At 42.7% G+C, this 14,741-nt stretch overlaps 1 long non-coding RNA gene across 2 annotated transcripts; it reads right to left on the bottom strand.

Moving 5' to 3' along the window:
- Nucleotides 1–439: 439 nt before the first annotated feature.
- LOC135291340 (uncharacterized) lies at nucleotides 440–1,053 on the bottom strand. Of its 2 annotated transcripts, none has more exons than XR_010354143.1 (2): nucleotides 983–1,053; nucleotides 440–741 (listed from the first exon to the last, which is right to left on the bottom strand). It is a non-coding gene; the product is annotated as an uncharacterized LOC135291340 (long non-coding RNA). The 2 variants fall into 2 exon arrangements; XR_010354142.1 differs by having other exon boundaries at nucleotides 910–990.
- Nucleotides 1,054–14,741: the final 13,688 nt, after the last annotated feature.

The raw sequence follows: 14,741 nt of genomic DNA, 5'->3' as shown, positions 1-14,741 counted from the left end.
AGCTGGGGATTCCGTCCTCACGGGAGAGTAGGAAATTCCCACTTTTTTGGTCTAGCATTCCAGGTCCTCTTTCTAGTTAAGACCTTTTGAGGTTAGGGTGAGAAGTAAAAGGATCTTAGCAGATACTTACGTTCCTCCTCCTTAGACGTCACTTAGGTCTCTTAATTCCATGTTGGCTCATTGTTCTTAGGGGTTTTTTCCCTGAAACTTACAGGTGAAATGCATTCTCATCTGCATACTAGCTGATGTCACTCCCCTTCCCCTGCTGCCTGCGGGGTCTGGTGTCACCCCTGGCAAGCATTAGGGAGGAGGATGGCGAATCACCAACCATTAACAGGTAGTTGAAGAAGAACTCTTAATAGGTGTCTGCAACATGCAGGTAACCTTCAATTTAACAGCAATTGGTTCAACTTTTTTTAACTTTGCAACCTTAAAAAAATTGATTTTTTTTTTTATTCATAACAAGCCATGCTTTCCTCTCCTGACCAGCCAGAAGGCCAGAGAGAGCAGAACAGCCTCGGTGAGCCAAGGCAGCCACAGCAGCTGCTGAGCAGAACAGAGCAGGCTTTCCATGATGGACTTGTCATCAACCTCCTATAGGAGCCGAGTAATTTCCTGGTGCAGATATTCCTCCCGTTCCAGCATCCGTTTAACATCATCCTTTTCAATTTGTGGATTCAACTTCAGCCCAGCAGGAGTGGCTAACAGGGCCAGGACAAAGGCCAGTGTTGGAGACATGGCCTGGTGGGAGAAAGGGGGCTCAGCATGTCTGGCTGGGAGGGACCAGGGGGGCTGGTGGCACCTGCAATGTCACCAGAGCCTCTCTGGGCACCTGCCACGCTGGGAGCCCCAAGCCCCACTTCCCTCAGCCCTGAGGACAGTGCCCTGCCCTGGGGTCCCAGCTCTCACTCTGGCTTTAAATCTCCAGGGCATCTTTCCCAGCCCCCATCCAGCCCAGCATTTCCCCTGCATGTGCACTCACTGCCTGCCAGAATCCAACTGCCCAGAGCTGCCCCTGGACAAAGGTGCCAGCATGACCTGTCCTCTGTGATGTCACAGGCAGCAGAACCATGTCACTGAGCTGCCAAGCTGGCCGTGCCCCTGCTCACAGCTCCCACTGTGACCCCTGCCCTGGCATGTCCCAGCCCCCAGAGCCACACCTGCCAGGCCACGAGCCCCAGCCTTGGTCCCCACTGCTGGCCTCAGTGGCTCCTGGCCATCCTCACCCTGAGTGCAAAGCCAGCCCCAGGAGCCCCCCAGGGCGCTCTGGATCCAGGCTGATGAAATAAATGGGCAGGAGATCTTTCTCCTTTTTAATGCCTTTATTAAGAAGAATCAGCTCAGGTGGGAAGAAATCGACGGGTTGCGCCCTCGCCGCCGCTGCTCTCAGGCGTGGCACGAAGGAGGAGGATGATGCAGTTTTGTCCGCTGGTCTGCAGATAGAACTGGGGACTCTGTCCTCACGGGAGAATCGTGGAGTCCTTGCTTTGTTTGTTTAGAAACCCGGGGGGTCTCTTTAATCAGTTTCTTTTCAGTTTAGGATGAGAAATAAAAAAGGTCCAAGCAGGTACGGGACTATGCTCCCATCCTTAGACGTCACTTACGTCACTTGTTGGCTCGTGATTTTAGGGGTTTTTTCCTTGTAAAAACTGTAAAACTGTAAAAACCGAAGGTGCACTGCATTTCTTATTTGCATACTGGCTCCGATGTCACTCCTATTTTCTTTACCTCGGAGGGGTCTGTCCTGGCAAGTGGCCAGCATCAGGGAAACAATCAGTTAATCACCCGCCATTAACGGGTGATTAAGGGCTTTTCTTCGGCAGCGAAACCAAAGGAGTCTGACTCGGTCTGGCTTGGTTTTTTTTAACTCTGAAACTTAAAAAAAATACAATTTTCTATTCATAACAGCTGAGACGCCCTCAAGCCATCACTGAAAGGGACATGGCTGGGGACTGCAGCTGGATCTTCCAGTGCTCACCACCCCTGACTGTGCTCCAGGTGAACCCAAACCTCAGCTACTGTTCCTTGAGCACGTTTCCTCTCCTCCTGTGCCTTGTTTCTTGGGAGAAGAGATCCATCCTCATCCAGCTACAGCCTCTTGTCTGAGAGTTGTAGAATTTGGCTGGAGCACCCAGCAGCAAACCAAAGGGCAAATCAACACCTTCTGAGTGTTGGGGATTTGTCTGCAGTGCCCCGCTGCTCTCTGGTGCAGTGTCACTGCCAGGCTCCTGGGAGAATGGGGACGTTCTGCTCAGAGCATTTCTTGTTCATCTGCACCAACTCTGCACACAGAGATTCGAGACTGCAGAGGTTCATTCTTTACAGCCTACGTGATTCTGGGCATGACACTCAAGTGGTTCCAGTCTTTACAGTCCCCACCTGACCGGAGTTAATGCATAGGAATGGTACATTGCTGGGGAAAACTTCTCTTCCTCTCAAAAATCCCTCAAATTTGGGTTTATTGGTATTGAACAATTTCTTAAAATTCCCAATGGTCTTCCTTAAAAAAACAAGGAAAAAAAAAAACAACACAAAACCTAGGAAATTAAGCCAAATGAAGGAACCATCACGTAAAATCAAGATTAAAGTATATATACAACACTTGAAATTTCACTTTCTGTGAAATTTCACCTCTGCCACCATGAACAAATTATAACAGCCTCAGGCCAACTCTTGACACATTTAGCGGTGTAGCAGAGCCACTATACAGTCCTCTGAGACATTCTCGTGAGTCTCCTTCACTAATTCTTAAGAGAACTGAGAATTAAGCACTAGAATTTTTAGTCCCATTTATCAGCATGTTTGATATTCTGCCAGCTGACTTCCTGAGTCAGACTCTGTGTGAGTTGAATGCAGCTGAGCATCATTCCCTGCTGCCGTGGTGGATGGACACCTTTGTAGCCCTTGACTGGCATGGTCTTGATAATCCAGTCTGCTTTCACACAGCAGTTCTGCACTGCGTGCGACAGCAGTGTGACAAAGCTTGGGACAGCTGGCAGAAAGCTGTTCTTTTCTACCTGGGGACAGTGGAAGGAAACTGCCTGAGGAGAGCACAGGGAAATCTACAGCATCAGTTCCGGGGTTCTGTAAAACTGCTCTGCAGATCCAGCTCTTGAGCTGCACAGCCAGCATTGTCGTTGCTGCAGGAGGTGGTGGCTCCCAAGGCAGGGCAGGGTTGAAGGGCTTTTTCCACACTGTTGACCCTCAATGGTCAGGTGTGAGCCCTCGGTGCTGAAGACTTATTTACTTTTCTCTGTTGTGATACAGTGATCGGGAGATTTCAGTCACAGCTCTGTTCCTGCTGGCATGGTCAGGGCAGCCGTGCCCAGCACCTTTTGGCAGATGTATTTTAGACCTGTATTGGTTAAGTGGCAAAGACAGCTACCCAGGGGTATAACCATCCTGCTTCTAAAGTAAATATGCACTGAATATCCCCCAATCCCTACGTGCATAAACACATGCAGTTCTGATCTTAAGTGAAGCCACAAGCCAGTGGTTTGACCTCAGAAGCTCTAGTTTCTGTGTTTCACTATATGATAGTGGTTTGGTTTTTTGGTTTTTTGTTTTGTTTTGTTTTGTTTTGTTTTGGGTTTTTTGTTTGTTTGTTTGGTTGGTTTTTTTTTTGTTTTTTTGGGGTTTTTTGGGTTTTTTTATTGATTTGGTTTGGTCTGGTTTTTTTTGGGTTTTTTTGTTTTTTTTTTTAATTTTGGACATGTTTAACATCAGTGTTTTGATCAGTTATTACCACTGGCCTTCCAGAGAAAAATAGAACGAATAGAGAGTTTTTGGGTGTGTAATCTCTGGTCAGAAGCAGTGAACACCTGTCCTCCTTTACATCTGGCTCAGCTGTAAAACTCCCTGCCATGGGAAGGCACACACAGGGCATTGTCAGGAGAGGCAGCTGAGGAGGAGTCATAAACCATTAAAGCTCCAAAAGTGTCCCCCAGACTCATTCCTGAGGCTGCCAGAGCACTGCAGGTGATGCAGACCCACCCTCTGTTGCAAGAGACTCTGCCAAGCTTCCCCTCCTCAGAGGAGATACCTGGGTACTCCCACCTGTGTTTTAATCCACAGAACTCCATGTTTTGTGGGACTCACCACTGAGAACACCAGGAGAGGATCAGTGTTTGGATCCATGGAGTGGTGATATTTTCTACTTAATCTGTCTCTGTCACTCTCTTTCTCCCCCCTGTTTTTTTTCTATTTCTGTCTCTCTCACTCACATTTACTCTTAAATACAATCCATACTATTGGCATATGGTCTTATTTGCACCTGAATTGGGCAGAGGCATCTCTCTGATAATTTTAGTAACTGCATCATAGCAAATAGCATAGACTTTTCTGAGGAATACCATATATGACCAAATGTCTTTCTCTAAGGTGTTTACAGTGGCTCAGAGCTCTGCTGTTGGTCTTCCTTAAGTGTCAAAATTCTTCTGGTCTTAAAACGCATGGAAATTCCTTTTAGCCTTTTTTAAAGTACTACACAAGTAATAAAACTTTGAATCCTTAAGCACACTCAGGGCAGCCAAAAAACTCTGAACCATTGAGGAAATGCATTCTGCATAGCAAACTGTTGGTGTTCCATGGAGTCATTGCAATTTGAAAGGTTTTGTTGTGTGGTCCTTTTAAGGATCAGCTTTATTACACTGAGAATGAAGAATTTCAGAAACACTTTTTCCCCCCTTCAATTAGGGATGTTTTTTTGTTGTTCTTATCCCATCTCAGACCTACTGTGCTGGTTGTTGAGGGTTGTTTGCAGGAGCTGTGCAAGATTTTCTTTTGGTAGATTATTGCACTTTCCATCAATTAGTGCCTGAAGAAATGCTGCAAACTTCCCACTGCAAACACAATGCACATATATGGTTGATCCGATGGGGGCTCCCGGGATGAGTGAAGAGATATGAATCTTGAATCTTGAATGTTTCAGAAGGCTGATTTATTATATTATGATATGTTATATTACAATGCTATATTAAAAACTATATTAAAAGAATAGAAAGAAAAGGAAGGCTAGAAAGGACAGCAATGGACTGAATAACAAAAGCTCATGACTCTCAGAGAGTACGAGCCAGCTGCACCTGTGACTGGCCATTAATTAGAAACAACCAACATGCACCAATCTGAGATGCACCTGTTGCATTCCACAGCAGCAGATAATTATTGTTTACATTTCTTTCCTGAGGCTTCTCAGATCCTCAGGAGAAAAATCCTAGCAAAGGATTTTTCAGAAAATATCATGGCTACACACATACACAGAGAAAATACTATGGATAGGATCAGCACCACAGATAGTTGCAGGAAATTTCCATTTTTCCATGTGACTTTAGATTTCTCTCCACAATCTAAACAGTGCCTGGCACTGGCAGTCCTTTGTTTTACATCTATCCAAAGCTCCTGGTTTTAACCCAGGAGAGGTACAATCTTTTCACCGGAACTCCAGCTATGGATTTATTTAGTGCTTCCCTGAAGCAGAACCTTGTGCAGCATGAAACAACTTTGACGCTGGATCTAACTTTAAAGTCAGCCCTGCTTTGTGTGGTGGGGTTGGACAAGAACAGTTAGAGGTTGCTGAAAGCTGGGCTTGTCCTCAGTTCACGTGGTTATAGAATTGCATTGTCCAGGGACTCCAGTGGCATCAAGGCTGGCTGAGCAGTTGCAAGTTTAGCCATCAGAACCTTCTTTATTATCCCCTCTCAAAATGCTCAGTCATGGTCTGGTCTTTCTTCAGCAGAACTAGAATAAAAGGTACTTCTTGCCTGTCTCTGGTGATGTCACTCCTCTTCGTGCCAAAATGCAGGGATGGCATTTGGTCACCTCATAAAAGATGATGAACAAATATAAAAATGTGATTATTGGTGTCCTAAACACAAGTGTGAGACACAGGGCAGAGAAGTGGGAAGAATGTTTATATTCTGGATATTAATAGTTCTTCAATAAAGAAAACTTTAAAAGTTTAATTAGAATTATTTTTTTATCTCATTTTAGATTTGTCTGTAGAGGAAAAATAATGGTTGGAATTAGTCATGTCTTTCAATTAACAGCAAGGATGTAACTAACAAGTGGCACATAGCAGTGTCAGCTCCTTAGTGGTAAATGTGCCACACATGTAACACAAGCAGCAGACAAGAGAAGAGATGAAGAGGCCTGGAGCCTTTGATCACCTGAGGATCCACAGCATTCTGGGGACTCTATTTGTAACATAAACACTAATTTTAAGACCAGTTACTTCAAAGCAGAAAAGAGAAAATTCTGCAAAGAACTCTGCTGGTCTCACGGTCTCCGAACACCCTGAAGTGGTGGGTGCTCCTGAGCACCAGTTCCACCTGGAACATGCCATCACACCATTCTTACCAACTTTACAACTGGATCTCCATACAGTACTCTCTTTTTTTCCCCTGTTCCTTGAGTGATCAAGCACACATTTGCTTCTGAAATGCTCCTTAAAGGCACCTGACACTCTTGCTTCAGCAGTAATAGATCACTGTGTAGCAAATGACTGAATTTAATTTCTAGCAGTATCTCAGTGCAACTAGCCTTACATAAATGGCACAAGAAACAAAATTATAGCTTTTTGTCTTTTATTTAGTTTCATCATTTTTGTCTTCTTTACTATTTTTTAAATGCTCTTGCTGTTAGAGAACAGCCAAGTAATACAGGCTTTATGTCTTTACTGATAAGTGTTCCAAGTGAATGGACACCAGTCACACTTAGGACCTAAAGAGCAGATAAGTTGAAGGAAACACCTTGTGTGGTGTTTCCTTCTGAAGTGAAGGAATGCCAGATGCAAACTTAGTTTTTACACTTGTGATTTAGTATGTGCCATAGTCCCAAGTCTGAGGTAGCTGAGTATGATTCTGGGAAGGGATGAGATGCAAATAACTGCAAGCAAGTTTTACAGGTAGAAACAACTTTTTGTTCGTTTTTCACATTTGTGACCTTATATAAATAAGGTTTTTTTAAAACACCACAGCTATAAGAACACCATTATTGTGCCTTCAAAAAGAGTTCTCTGAGTACCTGCATTCAGTCTTGGGAGGCAGAAGGAGCTACGTGTGTTAAAAATTGTGTGACTTTCCAAAGGCAAGAGGCTTTAAATTTCATTAATCAATGCCAGAGAAAATACTCTTCATCGGACACTGCACTTTATTTGAAAGTGTTTTTAGGCACTGTAAAATCATCTTTATCTATAGAATCCAGTACAGGTCTTGCCAACTTCTTCCAGATCTGGTGATGTGTTTCTCTGTAAGACAAGCTCTTATTGATCCTCCCTGACCCGAGGTCATTTTATACTGCTAATGCCCCACATGGCTCTCAAGTGCAGGTTGATAAGCCTTTTCTGAAAATACAGATTCTCTCTACCCTGTTCCTGTATCTAATTCCAGCAATGATAGTCTCTTGGAAAGCTGTAAATTTTCTTGGCCATCCCCTGGTATTGAACATGTCCCAAAATGCACAAAGAAATGGTCAGTTTCATGTGAACTGGAGCCCTGTGCCCATCGTCCAGTTAATTATTTTTATGCTACCAGTAACCAGCTCTGCATATGTCAAAACTAATTCACTCTAAAAGCACATGAGTACAACTCAAATAAATAAACTAATCAATAATCAGTCCCTGAAGGTTACAGCAGAAGTCCTCTGCCTTGCTGAGGATACAAATAACAAACCCATAGAGTAGCGAAAGGAAAGAAAGAAAGAAAGAAAGAAAGAGAGAGAGAGAGAAAAAGAAAGAAAGAAAGAAAGAAAGAAAGAAAGAAAGAAAGAAAGAAAGAAAGAAAGAAAGAAAGAAAGAAAGAAAGAAAGAAAGAAAGAAAGAAAGAAAGAAAGAAAGAAAGAAAGAAAGAAAGAAAGAAAGAAAGAAAGAAAGAAAGAAAGAAAGAAAGAAAGAAAGAAAGAAAACCCAGTGACTCTAAAATGAATTAATATATTTTTTGGTTTTTGGTTTTTTTTTTTTATCCTTGTCAGTTCAGGTCTATTTCACAGTCACCAGTCACAATAATGACACCATAACTACTTACATTTTACAGCCACAAAACTATAATGACATTGGAATTCTGGTCAGCATTTTCTCCAGAATCTTGGAGACTCAGGCTCCCCAGTGTATTCCATGTATTTTGGTAAACTCTAGGTAGTTTTTATTCCAGTGCCAAACTCTCCCTTGGTGTTTTGTGACTTTGTTTTTTTGATTTTTACAGAGTTTAGGCATAAGTGGCTTCCAGTCACAATGGTTTGCACTTTTTAAGTAACCTCCAATATATTTGACAAAATTCTCATTTCCCAAGAACAAACACCCTGAGATTCCAAAACACAATGTTGTAAGCATCAATCTCATTGTTTAATCACATTGTTCAATATTCACCATGGAGTGTTTGTCTCCAGCTGAGCATGCAGACCTTCAGCTGAGTCAGAGCACGTCTGCTGTCTAATAAAAATTTCACTTCTTAATATTCTGCTGATCTGGACTGGGTGCCAGGGCAACACTGGCAGTGAGCAGCAGCTTCAGTGGAGACAGAGCAGCCAAAATGCTCCTTCAGGACACAACTCTGTCTATTTGCTTTAGACCTTAATTAAGAGGCAATTCTAGTTCATAAGACGTTATACTACAAGGCTGCTGATTTATTAGGCAGATATTCAGTAATGTGATTGACTATTCTTGTACACAGTGGATTAACCGCAAGTGTCTTGCGCCAGGATGACTGAAAATTTGTAAGCTTCTCTACTTTAGCCTGCTACTGGAGTCCCTGGGTGAATCTTTTTCAAGGGGCTGTGCAGGTTCCTGAACTGCAGGACTGATATTTTCTGCAATACAATCTTTCACAACAGTATTTTAATTTTTATATCTACTGGGTTTCCTTTTTTTTTTCTCTACTTTAGCTTTTAAGTAGCTTGAAATCTAATGAAGGGGACAAGAAGTTGTCTGTTTGCTGCAGGATGTGTGAGAAGAAAGAACAAGTCCCTAAACACAGCAGTCACTCAAAACTTTATTATTTGTTAGAAACCAGTTTTCATTCTGGATGAAGCTGTATTTGGCCTCAGAAAGCACAATTTTTCCCTTCCCTGCCTGTAACATCTAGTCTCTGCTTCAAGGTGTCAAAGGATGAAAAGTCTCATGGGTTCAAGAGAAACTCCAGAAAATAGTTCTCAAGCCTCAGTATTCTTTTCTAAGCAGAGAAATAAAGCATTTTCCTATAGTCAAAGAAGAGGGTTTGTAGCAGCTGGTGTGCAGAAGGTGCTTCCCCCAGCAGGCACTCCAGACTCCAACAGAAAGGGGCTTCAAACCTTCCCAGACTTTCATCTCATGCTTACTGCTTCAGCAACCACAGTCTAGCCAAGAGTGGCCTTTTGCAACTCCATCCAAACTCTGACCTAGCCAAGATCTGGTGAGGAAAAAAAATATTGAGTACATTTCACTCATGGGAGGATATATGCACACCAGAGTAAGAAATGCAGGACAGTTTATGTGCAGTGTCTGTGCTCCTTTTCTTTCCCTCCTACCTAACCAACTTCAGAGTTTTCATAGAACATTTTTGAATGAATTGCAGCACTCAGCTGTGCAACTCTTCTGAGAAATCTCCTCTCTGGGAGATAATTTTCAGTAGCTGCTGTGCTAATTGTGCTCTGTCAAATACATCTCTGAAAGTGCCTGCCAAACATTTCTAAAATACCACAGCCCACATGGAGAAAGATCACTTCTTATACGGGGCACACAGTCTGTGCTGAAATCCACATTCAATACAGGATTGTTAATGGAAATTGGAAAGAAAATATGGATGTGAACACCACTTGATGGGAAAAGAGGGAGAAATGAACTCTGTTGGACCTCCCAAATATACAGAATAGGATGAAATCACTCCTGCTCTTCCACCTAACCAGTGGCAGGAAACTGGTATTGCACTTACTATTCTGTCCAAAATTCATTTTCTGGTAATGGGCTAAACTCTAAGCTGATGTTATTGTGAGTGAGAAGCTGTCTCTGAGAGTTTAATTCTTTATTCCCTTAATTAGAATATCAGTCCTGTTCCCTGTGGAATAATATTTTTGTCCAACTTGTTAACACAGGACAGGAGTTAAAATACTTACACCCACCCACCTTTTGGATAAGGTGAACTGCTGCTGCAGGGGGTTTGTGGGGATTGTTTACAGGATGGGATGGACTTGGAGCTTGGCTCAGCCAGAAGATGCAAAACCACAAATGAGGTACCCTGATAAAGAAAGGTTGTGTAGAAGATAATTTGGTGAACTATGAAGAAATCTTTTGCAGGTGAGAGCTGAGGTTTGATGGTAAATTTAAATTGTTTGAAGGTTTGGGCTGACATCTCTGACAAGTGAGAAGAGCTCGCAGCACTTCCCTCTAAATCCTCCCCTGGTATGGAGGAAAGGTTTGGCCGAGGAAAAGGACTGCTTTGTTCCCTGCAGGGAAACATTTGGACACCCTCATGATTTTCCTGTTACTCATCTCCTGCTGAAGAATTTGGCAGTGAGGCAAAGAGACCAAGCCTGCATGGCTTACTGCAGATGACTCCTATGTATAACAGAACTCAGTGAAAAGAGGGAAGTGCAATCATTTAGACCACCCAAAAAATAATCCAAACTGGCTGGTTAAATTTGGTTTGGATTACACCAGAACATCAGCCAGGCAGTGCAGCTCTCTTCAAAACTCAGCATTTTCCTGGAAATAGCAAAACGTTGGTGACACTGTGGGGAATGGAGAATGTTCAGAAAGAGGGGATATTTCATTGTGGAACAAGTGAAATGCAAAGATTCAGAACTGGCTGTGTATAGCTCGAGCTGATCACCCAGCCCAACAGAAGCAGTTCCACTTTTTGAGACACAAATGATGAACAAAAGCTGTCCCCAAGAGAGCAGGAATTCACAAACACACTGCAAGAGCTCTGGAAGGGAAGGGGAAAGCATGTCTAACAGCTGGTTGGACAGAGAATGCACTGGGAGTAGGTTCAATGAGAGTAGCACTGCCAGAGGGGACTGACAGACAGAGCTTGTGCTCTGAACGAGATCTCCAGGGGTGAAGTCTGGTTATAAACACAAAAGATTTCCTGATTGTCACAAGTAAGGGAAGAAAGACACAAAACCTGAAAAGGGTAGAAATTCAATAACTCTAGAAGCAAATTTAGCAGCCACTTTGTTTTTGCCAGAGCTTTGTTTTTGCCAGAGACATGAAACAATCCAAACAGCCAAATAAAAAAAAACAAACAAGCTCACAGATTTGTTTAACAATATAATATTCAATGGACTGAATTTAATTAATGCTAGGTTTTGTCAGCTGAGAATCTGGCAGTAACACCAGCAATGACTGCATTTGCCACAGAAGTTCTTGTGTGCAATGGGAAACCTAAACCATGGAGAACAGTTTTGTAAACTTCTGCCTTGTGTTTCTGTTATCACCCTTTGTCAGCTCTAGATTAAAGGCCATAATTTTAAAATTTTTGTTTTTAAATTTCTATGAAGTAATATTTATTTAATTCACACTGTTCAAATGCTTAACCTGAACTAAAGTTATGGCTTTAGTCAGAAGATAATTATGGCATGAGAGTGAGCCTCTGACTGTGCTCCTTCTGTGATCATGACGGTCACTGTCCTATCAAACCGCCAGGTTTTATCTTGGAAATTTTGGATTTACTTTATTCTAGCAATAAACAGCTGTAAAGTTAAAACTTCCCTTGCTATGGACTAGGAATGCTGTATGGTTTAGAGAAACGGCTCAGATTTTCTCCTGATTTCTCATCTCTCTGACCTCAGGGGGAAGGAATATGTTTTTTTCTATGAACACTTTCTCACGCTTTTGAAAAAATATTGTAGAGAAAAAGGTTATGGCAAAAATATATATGAACATAATAAAAACTCTCTTTCTTTCCAAATAGCCTTTATCTTAAGCTACAAGGAATCTACACAACACTATGTTACTTATCTTTCATCTGATGGCTGGACATCATTGGTACAAGGAGGGCTATTCAAGTGTTAAATACTGGTTTTATAGGGCTATTTAAAGATGTCCTTGCACAGCCTCTCCGGTCTCCTGCTGCACTGCAGAAAGGTGTTTGTACCTGTCCATTCTGTGTGATCCTCAGGCCATTTCAACTGACTGAATGAAGAAAGATTAAACCACTGAATTAGACAGCCCCACAACTTCCATTTGGCTGAGGGGTCATTTCCATTCTCCAGTGGGACCAAACCACTCAGATGTCTTTGCCAAGACAAACAGATTTAGGCTGAATGCACAACAACTCAATTTTATTATTTAATGCGTAGTTTTCTAACCCAGTTTTCCAGTTACAACACATTGGGAATTTTCATTCTCTGGCTCCTTTCCAGTGCAGGGTGTGGGATTCAAGGCTTGCACTATGAAAACAGCAGGTTCACCCTCTGAGGACCCGCACACACAAGCTAATCAAAAGCATCCAAAAGTTCAAGACAGTCGGGGCAGAGACTTTTTTCTTGTCTTTCAGTCCTTCCAAAGCACATATCAGCGCTCTGTTGATCCATGACTCTACTGAAAGCAACCATATTAAACAGTAATAGCCGTGTGATGGATGCTGTGGGCAAACTTTGCAATAAATGCTTATTGTTGTTTTCCTTCTCTCTCCCTTCCCCATATACACCAAGTGAGAGAAAATCCCAATGCCTTTCTGCCCCATGTTGAAATCCTCCTGTGATGTTCAGCTGTTTTCTGGCTCAGAAAATCCATCCCGGCCTTCAAAGCTGACCTAACAACCTGGGATCTATGATGTGAATATTCTGGCAGTGACGCTTTCCTTTAAAGGGATCTTGTTTGTTTTTATAACTCCGTTTTCCCCCCTATCATCTGTTGCCAGGGTTTTTCCATGCTGCCTCCAGTGAAATTTCATCAACAGCATTTGGATGCCCCACTGACAGAGCAGTCCTTGCTCACTCTGTGCTGTGGGTTTGCAGAGCTGAAGGAAGAGGATTGGAACAGGGCACTACTGAAAATACTACCAGCATTTCTCATGCTGCTGTCATGGACTTAACAGGGTGGTGAGGGAGAGAGAAAAAAGAAATTAAAAACCCCAAACATGTTCTAGGCATTTGTGGATAAGTCTGTGGCACAAGTGGGGTGCCGGAGACATGGAGTCAGAATTGCTCAGCTTGGAAAAGACCTCTAAGACCAAATCCAGCCTTTAACCCAGCACTGCTATCTCAGGTTCACCACTAAACCATGTTCTCAAATGCAAAAAGCTGCATGCTTTTTGCACACTTCCAGGGCTGTCGACTCTACCATTTCCATGAGCAGTCTGTTCCAATGCTTTTCATTGCTTTCCCTTTCTGAGAAAAAAAGTTTCCTGATATGCAATCTAAATGTGCAACAGCACAACCTGAGGCCATTTCCTCTCATCCTGTCACTTCTCTGTCACCCACCTCACCACATTCTCCTGTCCAGGAGTTGTAGGCAGTGAGAAGGTCCCCCCTCAGTCTCTTTTTCTCCAGGTTCAGCCACCACAGCTCCCTCAGCCTCTCCTGGTGTTCCAGACCTTTCCCCAGCTCCATTCCCTTCTCTGAACCCACTCCAGCCCCTCAATGTCCTTCCTGAATTGAAAGCTCAAAAACCAAGCACAGGATTTAAGATAATGTTTCGTACAAGCTGGAAGGCAGGCCTATGCTTGCTAGGAAATAACCCTAATACTGGCATGCTTTCTGAACACTGAGCTATCACAAGCCAGTTCCACACCTGTATAGACAAAGCTCTGAGAAAATTAATTCCTGGGTTTGGAAGTTAGTTGTTTTAAACTGCCCTGAGGTTAGGTCCTCAGAACCCACTGCCTTTGAACACCCTGTAGAGTGTAAAAGTGCAGTTTGGTGTATCAGAAGTAGTAAAGGACGTTGTCACTCCATAGCTTTAGGAGAGTTTAGGAAGAGGTTCCTGTAAGCATGAAGGCAGAGATGTGTCCTTTCCAGAGACCATGCCATTTGAACCTAATGCTTTTACTTGTTCCCTGCTCAATCCTCACTCTCTTCACTGAGATGTGGAGATTCTAAATTGTCTCCATGGTGTAGGCAGCACCCTGAACTGTGTGTCTCCAGTCTGGGTGGTGACAATACCTCTTCAAGCAATCAGGCAGAATATTGTCTCTTTCCTGACAAAACTCTGTCCAGTGGCCGGACCTCAATATGTTGATTTTTGCATTATTGTAAAAACTCCAGAAGAAAATTCCTACTTTATTTGAACTGGCCAAACAGCACACTGGTAGCACCCACGTGGTGCTCTGAACTGCAGAGACTTCTCACAACATGAAATAAATGTCTCACATTGTCTAAGAAGGAAGACAATTTCATTGCCCTGCTAATAAACAGCATGTGTAGTTCTAAACAAGATGGTCAACTAAGCAGAACTTTATCTCAGTCCTGAGCAAATGTTGTGACATCTGTAAGAATGCTGGAGGACACACAAAAGATGAGAAAGTGAACATCTGAAATGAAAAAAAATTGTAAATGTGAGGAGTGGTAGTTGCCTGTGCTAGATGACACAACCACTAGAAAATCCTCTAATGGATTTGATCTTGGTCTGCATTTATGTATTTTATCTATGTGAAATGTAGCTACAGTGCACAAGGAGTTTAATTCTTCCTTAATGCTGTCATGATTGCAATGGAGAAGATTAATTAAAGGGGAAGCAACTTGGCAATTCTTCTTTCTTAAGATACACTTACTCATTCAAACTCTCTGAAACTTCCATTGCTTTCAAAGGCTACCTAGGAGCTCTAAATGAA

Source organism: Passer domesticus, chromosome Z (assembly GCF_036417665.1).
Source record: "Passer domesticus isolate bPasDom1 chromosome Z, bPasDom1.hap1, whole genome shotgun sequence".
Lineage (NCBI taxonomy): Eukaryota > Metazoa > Chordata > Aves > Passeriformes > Passeridae > Passer > Passer domesticus.
Note: the sequence above shows the minus strand (reverse complement) of the source record. Positions and strands in the feature narration are given on the sequence as shown.